General features: G+C 35.4%; 1 protein-coding gene across 16 annotated transcripts in view; it reads left to right on the top strand.

Moving 5' to 3' along the window:
* Positions 1-22,696, top strand: part of MYT1L (myelin transcription factor 1 like) — a 277,706-nt gene that overhangs the window by 61,459 nt on the left and 193,551 nt on the right. For all 16 annotated transcript variants that reach the window (XM_015859374.2, XM_032443418.1, XM_015859366.2 and 13 more), the window contains exon 2: positions 18,597-18,711. The gene's annotated coding sequence lies outside the window, so the exon portion shown is untranslated. The remainder of the gene's footprint in view (positions 1-18,596; positions 18,712-22,696) is intronic.

Raw genomic sequence — 22,696 nt, 5'->3', positions numbered from 1 at the left:
GCCTCTGCAAATGATGTAGTAGTTGTTTAATGGAGTTTTTGGCAGCCTTTACAAAGCAAACTTTGTACAATTTCCAGTTTATTTCCAGTCTATTCTGTCTTCTGATAGAAATCTGGATATTTGCATACAGAACAAGTTTTATTTTGACACAGGTACAGTTTGTCATCTCTTTGGATTTGTAGTGAATCACCCCATGATTTGCTTTGAAGTCATTAGAAGGGAGAGACTTGATGCCTTGTGATTAGTTACTGGATGAGCCTCAGCTAGTAATAAGTTGTTTTCAGTCCTGGACTCTTTTGTTAGGTTTGTCTTTGGGCTAGTTTTGGTAAAATATAGTAAAAATCTCATTTTTAACTTATTCATGAACTCAATTCTGGAATTGAAACCTATAATATTTTATATGCTAAAACCACTACAAATCAGAACATCTTCATCTTTTAGAGGTAGCTACTTCCAGATTTAATGAGAATTAAATTTTATTATTGAATTAATTAGTTTATTACATACTTTGGCATTAAGAAATTTAAGAGAACCTCATACTAAAACCTACTATAGAGACTCATAACAACTGGAAATTGTTAATATGTATATTTAGGGAAAAAAAGTGAGTCATCACTTTATTGTCATGAAATGTATTATAATAAAAGATTCTTTGAGACAAGTAGCTTCCAGAAATGAAACAGCAAGCTGAAAATAAAAAGCACGTTTTTCTTAAAGCTAATAGGAGTTGCCCCCTACCTGTAGCAGAATGGTTTGTGGAGGCTAGATGAATTCTTGAGAGTTAGCCTTGTCAGTAATGCTCCTGGAACTTGATTCACCATCATTTGGTCTCTGCTGTTTTTTCCCCAGTCCCTGTTCCTGCTGTTCAGGCTAGCTTGCATTCTTTCTCTTCTTTGCTGTCTTCCCCTCCTACTACCCTCCCAGTGTGCCAGTGCTCTGCTTGCTTGAGATTCAGCTGTGTGATAGTCCTTTGCTAATGGGTAAGGTAATCAGGGTATAAAGAAAAGTAGAATCAGCCTTCTTAAGAAACTTACACATGAATACATTAACGTGTAGCTTCAAAGCTGCCTGTAGTTACGTATGGTATCATTTGTAGGGTTATTATTAGATCTTGTGCAGTTTCTCAGGATATCTCAAATCAATTTGTGTTATCTGCAGGATCTGTTATGTAAGTATTGAGAGAGGTCATTTCATGACAACATCACAAGTAATGTACATCATGGCTCTAGATTTGTGGGATATCACCTCTTACTTTAGGAATGAACAAACACAAAGGGCTCATAAGAGGTTTACTTGGGAACTTTCTCCCAAGCACATAACAGTATGCAAATATCTCAGGATCAAAGGTAAGTCAAAGAAAAATGGCACTGAATAGAATAAGTCAGCTCAGCTGGCAGCCTAACTGCATGACAGACCCACAGGCAACTTCAGAGCTGTCAGCTTCACTGCCTGCGGAGCTCACCAAGGGGCCAGAAGCTGCTGTGGAATGAATATTTGCTGCAGCTTGGCAGCTGGATTCTGTGATGGCCCGAATGTCACGTTGGAGTGGGAGCCTCCTTTGTGCTGTTTGGGATGGACAAGAAGTCAGATTTGCTGAGGTTAATGTTAATTAGAAATAAATTGTCATGACTGTTTTTAAGCTGAGTTCTGCCTGCCAAGTATTAAAGAGGAAAAATACATCAAGAAACAAACCAGGACCATTTATTTCTTTAAGAATGCATGTTTATATTATACATGCCATTTATTTCTAGATTCTCTCACTGTTCTACTGAGCAAAAGGGAGAAGTATATCCACATACACGTATACAAAACCCATGTCAAATGTGGAGTTGTATGCAGGATGTCTATTTGTTCTTCCTTGTATCATATACGTTCCAGGAACAAAACTTGATGATGGTGAAGCTGATGAAAATTTGCCCTCAGGGTCATCGGGTTAGTGATTCTGAGTACAGCACAAGTAAAAGCTGCCCTTGTTTGCTGAGACAGAACACAGTGCAGAGTACTGACAATAATCCTATTTCTGTTACAGTTAGAAGGATGGTTTGAGCTCTCAACTAATTAGCAGTAATCGCTAGAAACATGACCTTAATGCTTTCCTTATTGTTGTCATTGTTAAAGTAAAAATTCTTCTGGTGATTTCTGAGAGTTGTAATAATAGCAATGAAGTGCTGCTTGTGTGAAATACTGAATTCTTTGGCAAAACAAAGTGTTTGACTTATTTTTCTTGCGCCTGGAAGTCAAAAGAAAACAGGACTTTTTTTTTTGAGGATAGCTTTCTTCGTGTGCTGGTATGTTGTTTGTTTGTTGTTTTTTTTGGTTTTTTTGTTTTTTTATTAAACACAATGCATCAGCTGGTGGAATCAATTAAAAACAAACAAAGCCAGTGTCTGGTCTGAGGTGAGCTCTTGCTATCCCTGTTTTGGCATAGTGCCTCTGGTGCTATTTTGTCTGAATGCATGTGCAACAGATGGATGTTGAGCCTGGAACAGGCCACAAGCGTACAACCAGTAAACCCCTTAGATACTTTTTAACTCTAAATTTGCACGTGCAAGTACTATTTAGACAAGAAAGTCTGTAATCTGAACAGGAGAATTTGCAGCCTGCAATCACAAATGTAGGAGAGCTGTTTCCTCAAATACAAATATTCTTCAACTAATATATATATATATATATCTTTTACCCAAATCTGAATTTTGTTTTTCTCTACGAGAATGAGTTTGGTTTATTTTTGTTCACTCCCAAATGATCAGAAAAGCACTTCGCAGAATTTCTGAATACATTCAGAAACTATTTGAGACACAAAAAAAACAGAATCCCTGCAAAAGTCTTAAAAATCTGGCAAGCTGTTTGCTGTAACCCTTCTGCTGCTGTAACCCTCTTGAGGTTCAGCAAATCCAAGAGCAATGTCTTGCACTGTAAAAGGATATTTGAGTGAAATCCTGGCTGCACTGGGTGGGACTTCATTCAGTTAACAGGCTGAATTAATATTTCCTCCTATTATTTGTTTTTGAATTCTTTGATCTCCCATAGTTTCTTAGTCATCTTTCACGATGTATTTTCATTAATTCTAAAAGAAGCTGATTCAGACTAATGAGCTGACCCTTTATTAGTTCTGGACAAACAATTCTATGGCTGAAATTACAAAATGATAGATTAGTTCAGATCTGATAGTAAAGTAGTGTTGAACCCTGTCAGGAGACCTTTAGAAACTCTGATCATTATCAAGTAATTTCGGGAGTAATTTAGTGTTCTTTTTTGTTTGTTTGTTTGTTTTTCTCCAGTATTTGTGTATGCTTTCTTTATATTAAATAAAGTCAGAAGTAAGCAAAAACTTTAATAAAACTAGAATGAATGAAGTAACTTCATTCCTTAAGTCTATAATTTGTCAGTTAACTGATTCAAGCAATTTCAGATACTGGAATATTAGCAATCAAATTCAAAACATCAGCAATTCTAAGAAACGAAGTTTATATGTATGTGACAGTTGTATGTATCACAACTCCGTAATATTGTGAAATCCTGATTTTGATGGAAACATAATTGTTAATCTATTTTTCTAGATATTAAAAATCCCACTCCTGAAGTGTGGGAGTAGGCAAAGTCTTGGTCACAGATCTGTTTAATCTGATGTATGTGTCAGCTTTGAGTGTGTGCATTTTAAGAGAATAAAAGTTTGGAAAAAGCATTGCAACAGGTTCTCCAGGGAGGTGGTGGATCTCCATCCTTGAAGGTTTTCAAGACATAATGGGAAAAAACCCTGAGCAACCTGGCCAAGATTGAAAATTGATCTAGGATTGAGCCGGAGGACTAGAATCCTCTGGAGGACCTTTTCAACCTAATAACTTTGGTTCTCTGATCCTGTAAAACAGTGAGTGTGGAAAAAGAAACAAATATTAAAGGAAATGATGAAGTTAGAAAATGCCATGATGATTAAAAGACAGTCTGTCCCTACTTAAAAGAAATATCTATACCAGCGATTCCTGACCTTTACAGGGAGCCACAGTGGTTTTGAGATTGTGCCCAGAGGTTTCAACTCTTAAAGTCTTTGCTGTAGGGATTAATACTACAACATTAAAAATGACTGACACGTCGTTTCCAGTAGGTAACCCCAGTCAAGGTTAGAAGTGTTCTGAATGGTGTTGTATCACAGGAGGCAAAAAAGCATGAAGGCTGTTCTGAAAGCATTGCCTCCTATTTTATTATGTTGTTCCTTAACATCAGAGATGAGTGTTGGTGGTATGACAGTTGAGGATGAACCCTCCCATCGGTATTCCACTGCATTTTGATGCTGTGTGACAGATGGCAGCAGCAGGACACTTTGACAAAATGGTGTCTGACATGGAAATGTGTATGAAGCAAAAGTATAGAATTGAATTATACCATACAGGAAAAAATGGCACCCACTGATACTCATTGACACTTGGTGATTGTTTCCGGAGAGCAAACAGTGGATGTGAGTGCAGTGAGGCAGTGATAACAGAGACCCGAATGACAAGCCACATTTTGAACAACCATGCAGAGTTTTATGTGCTCTTGTTCATCCCTGGCAAAAATGCATGACTAACGGTGGTGACAATGTTGAAAAATAGTGTTTTGTAGCTGAGAATTTGCTCTACCAAACAGTGTTATTTTGTTCTTGGTATCTGTTATAGTTTGCATGGAAATAAATAGGGGACATTATTTTTGAAGTGAGCTGCATACCATGTTATTGTTTCTAATTTAGCCATAGGAACACTAGATTGATGGAATTATTAGACTGGAACTTTGGAAGGAATAAATGAACAAACGTGTTTGTTTTTCTGCAGTTTGGTCTGCTACTGTGGTAACTCTTGATATGGGCTAAAATTTTGTTTCAAAGTTGATGGTTCATAAGTAAAAGATCTGCTGTTGAAATTTTAAGGAATTTATAACTGCTTCAATTTTCTCTTTGATAGAAGTGTAGAAAGATGCCATGCTTTGAGAGTAAAATACTTCACTTTCTGTATTCAGTCATTATGCCTTAAACCATTTCTTGCTGCTGTAGAAAAGACTTTTTCTCTTTTTAAAATAATTTGGATGTTTTTAGGGTGTTCAACATTTATGTAAAACAAACAAGTTGTTTGAGTGCCTAATATAAGAGGAAAGATAGCAAGTGTACCTTTATGTTCCTCCAGAGAATGGAGTCCTATAATGGCTAGTACTCAACTGCTGATAGAATAGACAGCTAGCCAAGTATTGCTGATATATCTGTGTGGAAATTGTACACATTGTGTACGGTTGTGGCACTGCAGTAGTTCAGGTTGCTCTTCTTCACTAACATCTGAAAAGCCATGACCTGGATTGATTCTTTAATGTGGTTTCCATTTCAGTCATATGGACCTCATTTCACTTTATTTCTCTGCCACTCACTATCTTCAGAAGGCTTTTTGGACCTGTACCTGTTTTCATAGAAGTTACATGTATCTCATTTTAGTGTAGATGTTGCTTACTGCCTCAAAGATGACTTGCAAGTAGAACTGCGGTGGATGCTCCATCTAAACTTTTTGACAGAAAAAAATGCTGTTATTGTTGACCAGAGCAAATAAAAAATAAATAAAAAAAAAAGATCACTCAAATAAAGATATTTGCTCAGAATTGATCAGAGGCTAACTGTGCCTCACCTAATAATCTGTTCCCTCCAAGTTCATAGCTCAGTAGTTTATGTCTTTATGCTCTATATATTCATCATGTACTAAACTATGGCAGTGTTCTTAGCAGAACTAATGTTGCAGTATTCTTGGGTCAGTCTCTGATATGAGTACAGACTGGGAGAACAATTCATTGAGATCAGGCCTGCTCAGGTCCTGTGGGAGATTTCCTCATTTATCACTTTGGCTAATGAGTTCAGCACTTAGATGAAAAACAACAAAGTACAGTTTACTATGGTAAACTCGGAGAATATAACCCAAAGAGACCTCTATCCAAAGGTACTTGTGTTCTTGTATACTGAACACAATTGCTTCTTTTCCATCAAAACAAAATAGTTGTATAAAGGTAATAGTTTTGCTGCTTCCTGCTGAGTAGAAAATGTTAGCTGTTTGGCTCCTTCCGTTTGAAGAACAGTAAGGCTAGTTATGTAAATCATACTAAAAATGGATTACCAAAATGTACGGTATCTAGAGGCCTATAGTATGAATAACTGAAAGACTTCTCTGTACTATAGACAGTAGCACCTTTCTGGTGAATCCTAAGAATGGGTGGATACTTCTTAGGGCCTCATAATGCCTACTTTCTAAAAGTCCAGTTGTGCCATCAGTTTGTTGCTGATTTAGAGTTTGATCTGTATGTTGTCTGTCCAGCCTGGTAGTGTATTGTCAAAACTGCCACTGTCTTGGGACAGGGCAACCAGAAGAGCCAGAAAGAAACAGGACAGATCAAGGAAAGAACTTTAAGGGATGAAGTACCTAGAAATTACTAAGTTCATTTGTTTTATCCCAGGTTTGATTAAAATGCATTTTTATTGTTTGGTTTTCTATTTAGGAAAAATTGCCATAATTATAACTGCATCAAAACCAACTATTTATTTTTAATTATTTTCCAATATATTTTCATATTTTGTAAAGGTAGAAGAATGTAAGGTGAAATGTTAGTAAGGATGAACTCAGTAAGAGCTAGTTTACTTTATAAATAACTTATTATAATCTGGAGCATGTCACTTTCTATAGAAAAAAAGATTCAAGAATGGATATTCATGAAAGACAGCAATGGTAGAAAAAGCTGTTATTTTTTATACATACAAAACTGAATTTGTATCTACATACCTGGAATTAATACTGAATTACACGCCTTAGGTGTAGCATTTTCATCCCAAGTAATACAAATTGGAAATCTGAGATAAAAAAAAATATTTTCTGAAACAGCCTGAAATTTGCTTGTATTTTGTTGTTCGATAGCATACATAAATGCTAGCTTATACTTTGCATTTTGCTTAAACTTATAGGCTTTTTATTTATTTTTGTTTCTGGGCTGCCCTGCTTATGCAGATCTCTGAGACAAGAGAATGATTTAGTAAAGAAGAATGATATATGCAACAGCAATACATTATAGTAACCTATGAAGTAATAGGTTTAGAAAGCTGGGAAATTGGCCAATATTGATTTCAGACAACAGGAGGGAAAGCACTTAACTTATGTCCATAGAAAGTTATGGCTAAGAATTCCATTTGCATTGTCTTCCAGAAGGGCACAACTGGTGATCTTTGAAGGTTTTTTTTAGCCTTTACAGAGTTTTGAAGTCTTTTATATTATCTATATGTAAAAGTACTTAAAAAAAGATGACACAAGATGAGAGAAAATATTGCAGAAGAGAGTTTGCATTGCAGTTGCACTGAACTTTGTTCTCCGGGACTCGAGTTTTATTTTGTCCAACAGAACTTAAAAAATTTCATCCAGTTCCTCTTGCTTAAAAGACACACCACTCAACATTCCTATTCTCTCTCTGCTCTCTAATTAATGTTTATTATTATCACCTTTTAAAGAAGTTTGTAATTACATTAATATGCACTGTGTTGTGGTAATAAAAGGCCTAAAATATTATTTTAAGATATATTGTGTACTCCATCCTTAATATGCCTTATTTAAGATGGGAGTAGAGAAAAAAGAATCAGATGTGCCTTTTAGTTTTTTGTTTTTGTTTTTAATAATAAAAGTTTCATTAACTGCTTCAAAATATAAAAATAGTTTAGAAAAAAATGTGAAAAAATAATATTGAGCAGTTTAAAAAACTTGGATAAAAACATCTATCTGATAGAGTTCTTTTTTGTCCATGCAGTAATTATGCACTGAAATTATGACCTTTGGAATGAGTTCTATCATGTGAAGATGTAATTGGGCCATAAAATCCACATAACATTTTATGAAAGAAACCTGGCTGAATGAGCGTGGTAGACAATTTAGAAACCAAAATATATCAGCTATTTTACTGAATTTATACCTTAAAAATTCTCCAAAGTGATCATAGCATCCTTTCATCTGAGTTACGTCATTCATCTAATGCTTCCAGAGAAGATCCGGTTTAGCTGAATCTTCGCTGTCTGTTTCTAAGGTCTTGAGTGTATGGGATGACTAAGCCTGTCCAAAGTGATAAGTGACCTTTGATTTCCACCATAAGTAATCATTAATATTATTTCTACATGGCAGCAGCTCAGAGTTGTCTCAGAATCTCAGTAGCATCTTTGGCTGAATAGTCAAAACTGAGAGACTCCAGATCACAAACATTCAACAGTCATTATCTCTTAGAATTAAATCTATATGAAGGCCTTCAAACAACAGAAAGTAACATAATTATAGTTATGTCCATTTCCTTTATTCATTTTGAGTTCATCTTTGTAGACTCCAGAAATCTCATAGGCTCTCTTAGAAAGTTTCAGGAACAAGTAGGAGTAATTGTTGATCCCTCTACATTATATGCATTATCAAGGGATTTGGCAAGTAAAATTGTTTTCCTTTACTCAAGTACATAATACATGATAAAGTTCAAGTTTAGAAATGTCAGTGGCTCATTCACGTGTGTGTATCTATCCAAGATATTGGCTTACAGTTCCTCTGTATTCCTGCTACCTGCCAAGTGAATGTTCATGCTGTCCTAACTGTAGGAATAGAATGTTGGAGTAAATATTTTTAGAATAGCAACTGTCCTTTATCTATTAAAAATTAATATTTTTTCTTTACATTCAGTTTTTATAATGTATTCCATTCTGCTATGTGGTATTTGACTCAGTACATAGAACATGTGACACGAAACTCTTATTCCAGACATTCTAGAGATATCCATGTCTTCTTACTACCGTGCCTTCTTTTTGCCCTTACATAACCAAAGGTCTTTCCATTTCAAGAACATCAAACCATGTCAGTAAACTTCAGATACGATACTAGGACCAATTCCATTTGCCTGTGTCTTCAAGTATCTCAATATTCTTCACATACTTAAAAATTCTAACAACTGTTGAAATACAGTACAAGTGTGAGCAGATAGTAAAGCTGCCTAATCTCCATTGAAATCACTGGAAGGTTTCTCAAATATATTCCCTGGAAAACTGAGTACTATTTTTCCCCCTTAAAAATAAAAATATCCATCTGGAATTTTTATTTTTTTTTTTCCTAGTAAAATATATATATATATATATATATTTTTTTTTTCTCCCAGTGGATATTATCCTGTTATTAACTGAGTTGTTAGCATTTGATTTTTTTATGAATTATATGCAATTTCAATATAACACATATATCAATATATCAAGTGAAAATAAATCCTACCTGTAACCATTGAAATTGATACCAAAATGCAGATGTGACTATCATTGTCATGTGTTCTCATCTCTTTTCTGTTAAAGTTTATTTTCTCCTATTGAAGTTTTTGAATAGCCTGCTGAAGCATGGACCATGGAGAGTTTTAGGATTTGGTGTGCTGGAAGAAGTAAAATGTTTTTGTGTTGAATATCTAATGGATATCAGTAAGGAAAGAGCTATGGACTGTCAGCATTTTAAGTACAGTATGTAAAATAGGTGGTAAAGTTCTTTTGATCCAATTTGCCTATTAATCCTAGGTTTCAGAAGGGCAGATCCATGACCTGAACACATATCCAGTCACATTAAACATGCAGTGTCAAAGTGTCAGAAATAGGTGTGGAGAAAACCAAAAGATAGAAAAAAAATATTAACACATTATATCCATAATATTTCATCAACAGCCATTTAAAAATTTAGACCTTGTTTTAACGGTTCATTCATTATTTTATCATGCCTAAAATTCATATATAGAAAATGGTAAAAAAGGGTGACATTTGACTTACAACAGGTTTCTTATTGATAATTCATTTGAATTAATGTGAGTTCATATTTTTGCTTATGAAACGATAATTTCTCATCTCTTTAATAGGAGAACAACTAATCTGGAGTGGGTAGGTAATTGCTGGGCAAGGACTTGTGAATACATGTGCAGTTAGGTTCATATTTCTCTATTTGTTCAGTAGATAGACATGCAATTAATTTAAGGGAGCAATTAGAAAATTCACTATCATGTATTATTGTCAGAAAAAATAAAAACCACCACAACAATAGAAGCAAAATGTGTGGCCAAAGGAGTGACTTTTGACAGTATGAGGTTTTTTTTGTGTGGATACTACAATAATTTCAAGTGAAGAAGGTGCCCTTTGAATTATCAGACTGCCCAGATCTGGTATTGAGGTGGAAAACATGTCTATGGAAAGGTTTTAGGTGTGCTGTTCACTAATTCTTTTACTGTCTAGAAATGCGTTTTTAAATGGCCTTGTTTCTTCCTGCCAATCACATAATCAGTTCGTCCCTGTTTCTTTTCTTGTGGGGCTAAGCTAGCTTCCTCATTTTTTCAGTTCATCAATACAAAACTGATTTGAAGCTGAGCTGTATAATAATAAGCCTTTCAGCAGCCAGGCTTGACACTTGCCTTGTAATTAAGGCCTTGATGGTTGTGTTGATGGCAAATGAAAGAAAATGGCTTTGTTCTCAATTCCAGAGGCTTGATTGCTGGTTCTCGTTCTCACCTGAATTCGACCCATTCTGCATTGTGCACATGATTGCTGGAGTGTGAGTAATTGCAGCGCTGGCAGATGACATTTTCATGAAGCACACTCTGCACTGCTCCAGAGGGAATTTACAGAATTTATAGCTGGAGAAGCTCATCAAGCATGGATTTAGGAAATGCCTGTGTGAAAAGTGGGAGCCCACAACCAAATATCAGAGCTTTTCTTTTGACATTTGCTTTTACATAAAGGACCAGTGTCTGCAACCTGTCTTACCTTATGTTAGCAGCTTGTTCCTAACTAGATTTTGTGATTAATTTGTGATTAATACAGTTATTGAAGTTCATCAAGCAGTATTTTCTTCTGCTTTTTTTTTTTTGTTGTTGTTGTTTGTTTGTTTGAATAGGAGTCTTAGTAAATGAGATGGAAAATTGTTTTCTCATTTTCATTCATATTTTTATGTTTCCCTAACCTTTCAACTATTTAAAAATTCTTAGCTGATACTTATTAATGAAAATGAAAGCTTTTATAAAAATCCTCTTATTTCCTGAAGATGTTGTCCTACAGCATATTTTGTTCATCCTGAATGGAAATGAGTGTTCATTTAAAATAGTGACAGAGGCTTCTACAATAGAAATAGAGATCAGCAATTGCAAATTGGATCGTAGTTTGAAACAAAACCGTAATGATTTTTGTACTGATCTTTACATAATTCAGTGAATGGTGCATTGCATGTTGCACATGAGAACTGCATACAGAAATTTTGCATCATGTCATGACAAGCATTGTCTTTCCTTATATCTGCCTTTGTAGTCCTCTCTGGCTGTATGTTCACTATGTATTGCTTCTGAGCAATCTCTCATGTTTCTCTTTCCTCTTTAACACAGCAACACTTTGATCATTACCTGTTGGTTGTTGCTCTGTTTGTTGCCTAAACCACCAGAAACGTTTATGGAATTCTGGTGACCTTTAATCACAGCTGTTTAGGCTGTCACCTAATTTGCATGTAAAAATTCATAGCTGCTGTGATTCAGACATATTTCCTCACTGCTGTCTGTCTGGCAAGCAGAAATATCTACATCTAACTTCTAATAATTCTTGAAGGTTCTTAATCATGGCAAGTAGACAGCCTCTCCTCCTTGCATTCAGTATTACCAAAAGTCCTGAGCTATTGAATTGATTGAATGTTAGGTTGTTGGGGTTTTTTTTGTTGGCTTTTTTCCCCAAGTAATTTTTTTTTTTTATTTTTTTAAAATTTTAATTAGACTTATTGATTAACCCCCAGGAAAAAATAAGTGAGAATTCCTTTGAGTTTTTGTAATAAATATTTGTTTCTGAGTAGCGTAGATTACTAAAAAATATACGGGAAAAAAACAGATATCTATGCTGGTAGTGTTAAACCACCTATTGTTTAAGAGCTTGACTTACCCTCATTTCAGTAATAGATCTCTATATCAATATTAATAAATGACAACAAGAGGAGAATCAATCGAAACTGCTGACAGTTGTTTTAATTTATACTACATTCCTCAGATAATTGGGTAGCACAAGTGGAGAGTTTTGAAGTGTCTTACCTAAATTTACAGTTGCTATGCTGCTGACATTTAAATAAATTAGGATTTTTATTTTTTCTTTTCTATTGACTTCAACATAAAGAAGATGGAAATTGTAAATGCATCATGGTTTAGTCACACATAGTAGAACTCCTAATTCATTCTCAATATTGGCACTAAATTCTGTTGTTAATTTTAAATGTTTCTTAGGAACTCTATGCATTCAGTTTCATATCCTCAAAAATCTTGAGAATTTTGGTCTCAGAGAGTGATAATTTGGGTCAATTGTTGTCTTTTAAGCCATGAAAACAATCATATTCAGGTTTTTAAGAACAAGAATTGTCTGCAGTTCTTAATCATATCTGTTACAGTTATTACTGTAGGGTAGATGCAAGTGGACACCTTTGTGCTTGCTGATCTTCCTGAAGAAGTCTTAGAGACACATATCTAAGTTCTGGCAGCCTTTTGTCTCCCTGCTTTCCCAGCAACAGAACATTGTTTTCCATTAAGTTTTGAGTGGTAACTCAGTCTCAGGAGGGAAACCTACCATTATTTTTCAATATCTGTGACAAACCAACCATACCAGTCTAGGACACGTAGTCCGTAATGGACAGGATGTCAGGCTCTGTATCCTTAGTTGGGATATTTGGCATTGAACAGATTTTCCTGTGTGAGAATGAGACCTTGATCAAAGCAAAGCATTCTGAGAAAATCATGAAAAATTTTAACTTCTTTGCCAGTCTGTGACGGTACGGTATACTATGATGAAAGGGATAGAAGCAACAGGCACAGAAACAGGAAATGCTGCAGTAAGCAGGTGCTTTTGAAACTTGCTGAGTGGAAGAGAAGAAACAGCCCGATACCATTCACTTAATTTTAGTGTCATTTTGGGTGTATAAGGAATGACAATCAAATATTACATTTTAAAGACCATTTTTGGATAGTATTAGCATATAACAGAAGCTGTAATGTTGTGAATCACCTTAATGTTTTTCAAGTTGAGATACTAAAAATTATGAAAAACATTCAGCTATCATTCCTGTGACCTTCACAACAAGATTGTTATTAAGATTTTCCCTTGTAGCCATGTGTGCCAACATTTTTGTTATCTGTTCTTGTCCTCTAACTTCTCTCACTTGTGTTAGTGACCCAACACTCAAACATCTTGTTTCATTCTTCACCATTTCCTGTTTTTACATTACTCTGTGTCTTTTGCTTGATAATGTGAACATTTTGTGATCTTCCACTTCTTTTCAGAATTGATGTTTAATTTGCTTTTATTTTCTATACTCATCTACCCTTCACACAGTATCACAGTCTTGTGCGGGTTGGAAGGGACCTTAGAGATCATCGAGTCCAATCCCTGGGATTCGAGCCCCTGTGTAGCAGAGCGGCACTTCTACCACTTGTGCCACAGGGGGGATTTGAACCTGGTCCTCCAGTATTGCAACGCGGCATTCCTATCACTGCGCCACCGGGGCACACCAGAGTAAAGACCAGAGAAAAACGTTCAAAACCAGAGAAAAGAGGATACGCATCTTGTGCTGTGTTTTTAGACTAATGATGAGATGACTTTTTCTCCTGTGGCACAGGGTAGATTTTCCTCCATTCACTATGGGAGTATTCCTGTAAATTTTGTTCCATCTTGTAAGGTAGCATCTCATTTTGTTGTGGGCTTATTTGATTTCTCTTTGAGTCTAAATAAAGCTGTAATCTTGTTTTACTTTGCATTATCTTTTAATACAAAAATTATTTATTTTAGCACATTTTATTTTTTAGTCAAGAATTTTTAGTTTCTTTTTGAATACTTCTAAAGAAGGGGCATACATAATTCTTCTTAGAAAAGTATTCCGGTTCATCTCACAGTGAAGATGTTCTTCGTTTTATCTAATTATACTTTTTAAATTTGTTTCTTTGCTTGTTTGTTTTTGACATCAAGCCATTACCTTATAACTACTCTCCCTGATAAAGAGTTGCTTCTCATCTTTCCAGTAGTCTCCCTTTAGGAGGTGCTGGACGGCAGCTCTAAGGACTCCTTAGATCTTTGACCAAGCTAAATAACCCTGACTTCTTCAGCCTTTCTTCATAGGAGGGGTACCCCAGCCCTCTGATCATCTTCATGGCCCCCCTCTGGACCTATTCTAACAGCCCGTGTCTTTCTTGTCATGGGGGTCCCAGAGCTCAATGCAGTTCTCCAGGTGGGGTCTCACAAGAGTAGGCTGGATGGGGGGAATCGTCTACCTGCAGCTACACTTCCTTTAATGCAGCCCAGGATATGATCAGCTGAGTTGCAGGCATACATTGTGAGTGCACGTCAAACTTTCAATTTACAGGAACCCCCTATGGCCTTCTCGTTGCCCAGTCTGTGTTCCTGTTTGCAATTACACTGAGAAAGTTGTGGGAACATATGCTGTTTGCATGGGCACACCTCTTGCATTGTTAGGATCTCTCTGGATGTTGTCCATTCCCCTCCGTGAACCAACAGTGTGGTGTATATGTCTATAATATATAAGTTGGTGCTATCTGTTTCACACTTCCGTTTGTATGGCTATCAGTATTTCTTAAGATACTTTTCACTACCTCTAGTTGCTTCAGAAAACAGCAGGAAAGATCCAGAAATTAAAATCATTTATTTGCCCAACGCTTAGTTTAATTAGCAGGCTGCTTTGATTACCTGCCCTTTCTTCTGCTGTGGCTCTCTAAGCAATATTGTATTGAGGAGGTCAGTCTGAATGCAAAAAAGTTATTTGTTGTCTTTTGAGGTGCTTCCAGATCAGCAGCTCTGAATGTAATAGCCTTTCTCTTAACATAAATTGTTTTGTAGTATTTTAAACATTTGAGATAGAGGACACCATTTGGATAGATGATAGCCTAGACATCCAGACAGCTGGGGTGCTATTTACTTAAAGATTTTCAGATTCCTGACTGTTCTGACATTTCGAAAGAGCTACAAATAACGCTGTGGAGATTTTCTTTCCATGTTCACCATCTCCATTGCTTCTTGCAGTCAAGAAGGTCCAGAAGTTTTTCATTCAGCTGTTTGTGGTGTTTCCCATTTTCTCCACTATTCATCACAGTCAGAGTGAGAACTGTTTATCTGCTGTTGAGATATGCATTCAGCCAACCCATTAATTCCTGTGTGCTACTTGTGCATTTTCCTCATTAGTTTTAACTTCTTGTTTAGCAGCATCTGATTCTTTTAATTATTAATCTTACCTATGCTACACTTGACATCGGAAAACATGACATACAGTATCAGCCAGGATGCTCATGGACCGTCTGCTTTTAGTGCAGACATTACAAATTTTCCAAGAGCACTAGGTGACAATGCTGGATATTTCCTTCCTCTGATGAGAAGCATTCACTTTTGTATCTCTTTTGTATCTTTGTATTTGTAAATTCATGTAGGCTGTTACCTTCTAAAGTCTGCCCATCATTACAAATGTCTCATAAATTAATATTCATTCTTTAAGTCGGTTTAAAAAATTATCTATTGGAAAGAGTTGTAATAATTTCACCTCTCCCAGTAAAACTTGTAAATCTAATTACATCACCTCAAGAAACAACTTAATGTGACTGCTGCTGTTAAAATATTCAGTTAGACTGAAATAAAGTATACAGCCCATTAAAGGCAGATGATGTGTACTTGAGAGTGGGATAAAGCTGGATGTTTGCTTGAGATTTCTGTTTTACTGTTTCAGTTTTTCTTCTGTACCTTCAGATTTAATAACACTTAAGGTGTCTTTATGGCATTTGTTCTCAGCATCATTTAGAATTTAACTTTTTGGTGGGAATTTTCTTCTGCTACTGAAACAGTATTACCCATAAGGATAAATTACTAGTTACATTTTTGACACTGTCAGATAAGTTCATCGCTTAGGGCATCTCAGAGACCAGTCATTCAGTTGGTCTTTTAAATATGTTTTTCCTAGGTGGTAAGCAGCTTTAGCCTCTTACAGGTGTGTATTTATGCTCTGTATTTCTACTTTTGCAGATGTAATTGAATTTTCGTTTGAGCTCCTGAAACAAAGGATATTTATCATTAACAGTGTTTTAACAGAAAATTATGGGGACTTCATTTTTCCCATGTTCTCAAGGGCAAATAAATTGCCTGCGGCTGTGCGTGTATTTATGAAGCTTAGATTAACACAGGTCTCTGAACAGATAATGCGTATGGAGAAACTTGATTTGTATATGCAAAGCTCCCTATAAATGCAAGAGAGCTGTGGGAAATCAAATTTTCAGATTTGAAATAGAAGGTGGAGAGTGCATAGAGGAAGCCATTACCTCTGCATGTTAGTAACTGATTCTCCTTCTATGAAGATATTCAAGACCCATCTGGTTGCTTACCTGTGTGAATGATTGTAGGGTACCTGCCTTAGCAGGGGGTTGAACTCAAATGATCTGTTGAGTTCCCTTTCAACCCCAGCAGTTCTGTGATGCATTTTCATATGTTTATACTAATTGTTTATAATAATCAAGACTGATGTTGCTGTATGTCGACCTGAATGCTTCTATGGCATTGAGAAATGAACTTGTATGGCAAATTTTGCTGCGAAAGCAAAAACTCTGGAGTTCAAACTGGCAAGGAGGAGTGTGTGGTGCTTTGTCGTCGCCCTGCTCTTGGCTGCTAGCCGTGGTGCTGAAGCTCTGCGATGCTTGCATCTTGCGTTGCAAAATGACAATAGGCTGCTTAAGCAAAAATGGAAAAGTAGACAGAAAAGTTGACCATATCCATTATTTGACAGGCCTTTTTTTATGGGGAGGGGGGGGGGAGGGAAGGAAAGGGAGTGGGGTGGGGCTAATTCTTGTTTTCAGTTGAGTTTATAATTGTTTTCAGTTGAGTTTATAATTGAAGTAGCGCATTACATTATAGTCATTATCTCCATATATTGTTAAATACATCAGTCTGCCCTACTTTTAGAGAAGTTCATTCTGAAATCAAAGAGAAAAGCCGCATTAAGGCCACCATGAAGATGCGTGTGTAAATATATATCAAACACTGGGTATTTTAAAAAAAGTAAATTATTGGAATTAATGATTACACAGAAGAAAATACCATCTTGGAAAGGGAAAAAAAGAAAATAAGCTACAAATCAAGAATTTTGAATCCTTGTGCAATGATTTTATACATAATTCTACAATGACACCATATTTTTGATTTATAAAATAATTTTATTAAGTAAACTCTGGTTCTTTTGTTAAAAGATTCCATTTCTACATAAAATTACCAAAATTTTGACATAGATTTTGACATTGTTTATAAGATGAAAAGGCCTTCTTTTTATTTATCTCTAAAATGTGGAAAAAAACTAATAAAAGAATACTTCCTAGTGTATCTTCATGAAAATAGTTTGTTTAATAATTGTTTGTAATCATATTTCTGTTTACGTTTTCATAATTCTGTAGAATATTTTCTTGCCTGAAAAGTAAAACGTAAGACATCAAGTACAGTGTCTTTTAGAAGATTTATGGTAATGCTGATGAATTTAGCTGAGCATAAAAAGCATGGTGAGCCCCTCAGGGTCTCTTATTTTCTTGACACACTCCACTGCTGCACCATTAACACTTCGTCTGTTATTGCCATCTACTTAGTTTAATGAGGATCTTTGAATTTGAAGTTCTACACAAGAAACAATGGCTAAAATAACTGATGTACCTACTGCAGCTTTCAGCAAAGTATTTATTCCCTTTGTATTTTTTAAGGGAAAAGTACATTCATGTTCTTCAGCAGTGTAGTTGTATCACAATGGTTTCTTTAATTATGGTAGGTGCTAATCATGAGCACTGAGTATTGAGTACAAGTATGATGCTTTATCTGTCTGTGTAAAAGGTAAACACATGCTGGATAGCTTCTAGAGGAGACTCTTAATCACTTTAAAATTCTTTCTATTAATACTGACACTTTAATGTGAAGGAGGAATAGTACTGCTGGAAGTTTTTTGCTATCAAAGCAGAATATTATATTACTTCTAAGAAATCAGAAGACAGAAAGGCTAGGTGCTGTTTTCCAGTACCTGTATGAATCCAGCCAACTGCAGTAAAGGGTCAGTATGTGGCTCATTAGATTGGATTCCTAAAACTGAATTTATCACAGTCCTATGAATACATGCATAAAACATCTTAAATTATGAAACAGTAAGCTGTGTTATCAGACAAACAGGACTCAAACGGATTGAAATCCGGAATAATGCTGCACTAGGATACATCGTAGAATTTAAGAATGGCATTCTAACATTTTACTGATTATTGAGTGACCAGCAAAAGCAAAAGATTGCCCCAAATCACCTTGAATACCTAACTGATCTGGAAAGTCTCTGCAGGACCAAATAAAAAGTCTGAGTCTGAGAATGAATTTATGTTCCATGGAACTAAGGAATTCAGTTGTTTATTAGATTTTTTAAAAAGCTATTGTTAAATGCATTTATTAAATGCCTATTTTTAAAAGTTAGAATAATGTGAGCGCTTTGTTCTGTTCCTCATAAACTTGCTATCATATAGTAAAGACATTTGTTTTTTTCTTTTAGAAAATGAATCTGGAAGAAAATTGGTGAATCCAACCCAGTGGACCTGGAAGCACTCTGACAGGCTCAGAGAGCAGAGTCTGGACCAAAGAGCAATTACCCCACCAAACGATTTCAGGTACAATTGACCTAAATGTAGCATTCTCTAGATTATTGACAAGAGTTCATTTCCTGTAGTACTTTTCCCATTTACTACTCCTGGTAACCACTGTGATCTTATCTATCTGGTGCTGTGTGACTTCTGGAATGCAGCTCAGATATTTCTGTTGTGCATTATCTTTAAGCACACAATTCATGCTAGAAGAGTCATCTATAGTTAAATTAAATGACTATTCTTGCTGTTGAAGTTGCACAGAGCAGGAATGAGTTCCTGAATCCATGTGGACCTGAATGTGCTGGGATTCTTCACTGTAAAATCAGAAAAATAGTATTAGTTAACCCTAAATAAATAGAAGACTTTATTTCATTAAACTGTAACAGCAGATTCTTCTATGCATAATGGTGGGGTTGACAGACTTGCAATTTACTTCTTTGGTATAAATATATTTATCCATGAAGTAAGACTTCCTTCAGTGACATCCTACCTACAGGCAATTATCATTTGTTGACTTGGAAAAGGAATGAGTATATGCACCAAGTTTAGAAGTGTACAGAAAGCAGATGAACCAAATTCAGATGCTGGTAATGTTACAACCCGCTTTAATTTTGATATATATATATCTGTTAAGAGTTTCCTGCAAACTTTTGCCAAGTGCTGGGTAGAGTTGCATTCCATTTGTATGGAACATGCAGATCCATTGGAGCTCATCATAGAGATTTTTTTGCATCCTTTTTCTTTTACTGAATTTTTATTTGGAAAGTCCCTTTTTTGCTCAGAAATCCAAAATACTACTAGTATCAGATTCCATGCTGTGCAGCTGTTGGAGAGCCATTTTTTACAGAGCTTTGTGAACTAATATTGTAAGATGCAACTGTGGTAGTTATTTTTCTGCGTATTTTTTTTTCTATGTTTTCCCAAGAGAACATCAAAATACCTAATTTGTTTGAGTAATAAGCTCCACAAATAATCGTAGGTCTCACTCCTCAAAGGAGCATCAACACAAAGTTCAATTGAAAGCTGAATAATTGATAAGGTAAAAACATACGTACAGTATGTTAGTCTGTGTTGATTCTCTTAATGACAGTGGATGTCAGTTTTAAATGTAGCTAGACTCAGGAATTCTACAGTATGTTCTAAAGTGCAACGAATTGGAATGTCTGAATTTGATATTAATCAGAAAAATGCCAGTCCTCTTCTGATTAGTTCCATCCTTTGTAGAAGACTTAGATTTTTCCCTATAGTAATAGAGGGCTTTATCCAGATGTGAATTTTGTGATCTTTATTCCAGTATAGGAAACTGAGGCAAATGAAATTTAAATGTAATTTTAAATGATGTACCAAAGCTTTAAGGAAATGAAAACAGGAATGTGTATAACTTCTATTTTTCCTCACCTTTATTCTGGCAGGTATTAATGTCAAAATTTATGTGTATAGCACATATTTTATAGTGAAAGTGATGTCTCAGAACAGTCTAACAAAGTAGTTTTCCTCACTGTGCATTGCACTCTCTAGGCTTCAGACAAAATTTTGTGAGGCATTGTGTTGAACTTTACACTGTGTTAAAGAAAAAAAAAAAAAAAAGAAAGAAAAAAATAAATTGAAGGAATGTTGGCATTTTTTGTTCTTTAGAGTTAAGAAGGAATGAAATATACTGTTTAAGGAAAGGTGTGGAGAAGTACTGTATTTTTGTCTCAAATAAGATAAAGTGTGAATCAGTTACTCAATTACATAGTACTTAAACTAGTGTAGAGAAAATCTTACGTACAGCAGAAAACTGATTTACCTCCCCCCCACCCACATTCTACTGTGAGAATTTGATGTGACACAACACATTAGTGGAAAGCAATAGTAATCTGAAATGTGAATGTTAAGAAGAATGCAGTAGAATAATCAGTGAAGGTGGGATGAGAATGTGCAAGTCATGGATAAGGCTTTTTTGTTTGTGTGAGTTGAAGTCATAGAACTTATTGTGCTGCGCTTTGTGTAGTTTGCATGGTAATTTTTATTGGGCTGCTAAATAAAATACTTTCAAAGTTTGAGGAAACAAAATGGTTTAGTGAGAGGACATTTCTGTGGCAGACTCTTGCACACGAACAAGACGATTAAAAAACCACTTGTCTAGGAGAAAAAACAAGAAGTAATAAAATAACTGAAATCAGTCCTATCCCAACATAAATGACAGATAATGCCTAAGCAGTTACCCAAGCCCCAGAGATTCTCAATTGAAATATTTAACTTGTTTTTTTCCCAAAAATTTTCATTTGGAATTTTATAAATAGGACTCTGCATAGTCTTATTGACTGCTAGATTTCTGCAAGGGCATAACCTTACAGAGTTAACCCTGCTGTGATGTGATTTTTACTACTTTCTTTTTATCCATGTGAAATATATCTAAAAAATGATTTTATATGTGCAGAAGAATATCAGATACTCATGTTTTATTAATTATTATATTTAAGTATTATGTACATCGGTTTGTGTGTTGACTTACCATAAATGAATATGCTAGTTTAAAACTTAGGAACTAACCCTGAAAACCTCATGTAAATTCATTTCTCTGTGTGATTATTCTTTCTGAGTATTGCTCACTACAGCTGTTGATATATAGAAACAGCATTCTGAGTCTCATGTTAAGTTCCATCATGTACTGTATTATGGATCCAAGAAAGGCATAACATCTTAAGTATTTTTTAATTTACTTGACACCTTGAAGTATTTATTTGACCTCTTTAGGGGTGTACTCTAATCCCTTACAGGATGCAGACCCGTAGAAAAAAATACCATAGATTAGGGATCATAAGCCACTTTATTCCTGTTGTTTTATTCATTTTTCCCTACCACCATGGTGAAAAGTGATAGTAAAGTAATCCTAATTAGGCAGCGTAAGAATTCCTGGTATTCAGTGTTCTTCTTAGGCAGCTTTATATTCTTCCTGCTTGTTCTACAGTGCCTCAGGGAATGAGAAATGTCTGGTCCATTAATTAGAGAATTAACTCAGAGTTGGGAAAGATGAGTTCAGTCTTTGTCTGTGCTACAAACTTCCTGCAAGACTCTTGGCTAAGCATAGAGTAAAATTCTGCAAGACCTAAGGATCAGAGATTTTGTCTGCTTTTGAACAATCAGGTGTCTTTCCAGTATCTTAGTTACTCCACTAATAATTGAGAAGTCATAAATCTTAGCTTACCTAATCAACTTCTTTATCATACTATTCTTATGTAAGGAAATTGGTAGAATGGCAGGGATACAGAAAGCCAAATAATACCTTATCTTAGTTCAGACAGAGTTTTACAGATAGGCTGTCATGATGACAAGTTCATATTAGTTCTTCGCAGTGTAAGTCTTCCTAATACAACCTTATAAAAAAGCAAAATTCATCAATCAAAATGTCACATTGCTAAATTTGCAGTTTATAAATTACCACTGTAAAATTAAGTAGTAGAAATCATCACATAGAATTGTACTCTTTTCTTTTTCTCTCTCTCCAGACCTCAGTGGTTTCAAAAATGAGACACTAAGTTCTTTGAACTGCAGGCTCTAGGCAGCATCTTTGCTCCTGTGAACAGGTGTGTTGTTTATACTGCATGGACCAGCCAACTGTCACAGACTTCTGCTGATGATAGCAGGCTAAAGAGAACAGTTATGTTAAAGCTGAAAACATCAGGGCAGGGCCATATCACCAATAAGAAGCAAGAAAAAGATGTTTCCTGTTTTCTAGGCTATAGCTAGGCCTTCCAGAATACCTAATCCATAAATCATCCTGAAAATAAGTGGGATGTAAAATTAAATTAAACACAGTATCAAAGGGCACAGTTTTCCCTCTCTGCCCCACAAGTTATGTCTAAATCCCTGCATATCAAGAGCAAATATAACATTGGTAATAATGTTTTGTAAAAGACATCTGATGATGATAGAGTCGAAAATTTTTGTGACAGTTAGGATGTGTTGAAGCAATTGGATTATTAGAAGATGAAAAATATAAATTTACTAGATGAGTTTTTTTAAT

This window comes from Coturnix japonica, chromosome 3, assembly GCF_001577835.2.
Source record: "Coturnix japonica isolate 7356 chromosome 3, Coturnix japonica 2.1, whole genome shotgun sequence".
Lineage (NCBI taxonomy): Eukaryota > Metazoa > Chordata > Aves > Galliformes > Phasianidae > Coturnix > Coturnix japonica.
This window is presented reverse-complemented; position numbering and strand designations above follow the sequence as displayed.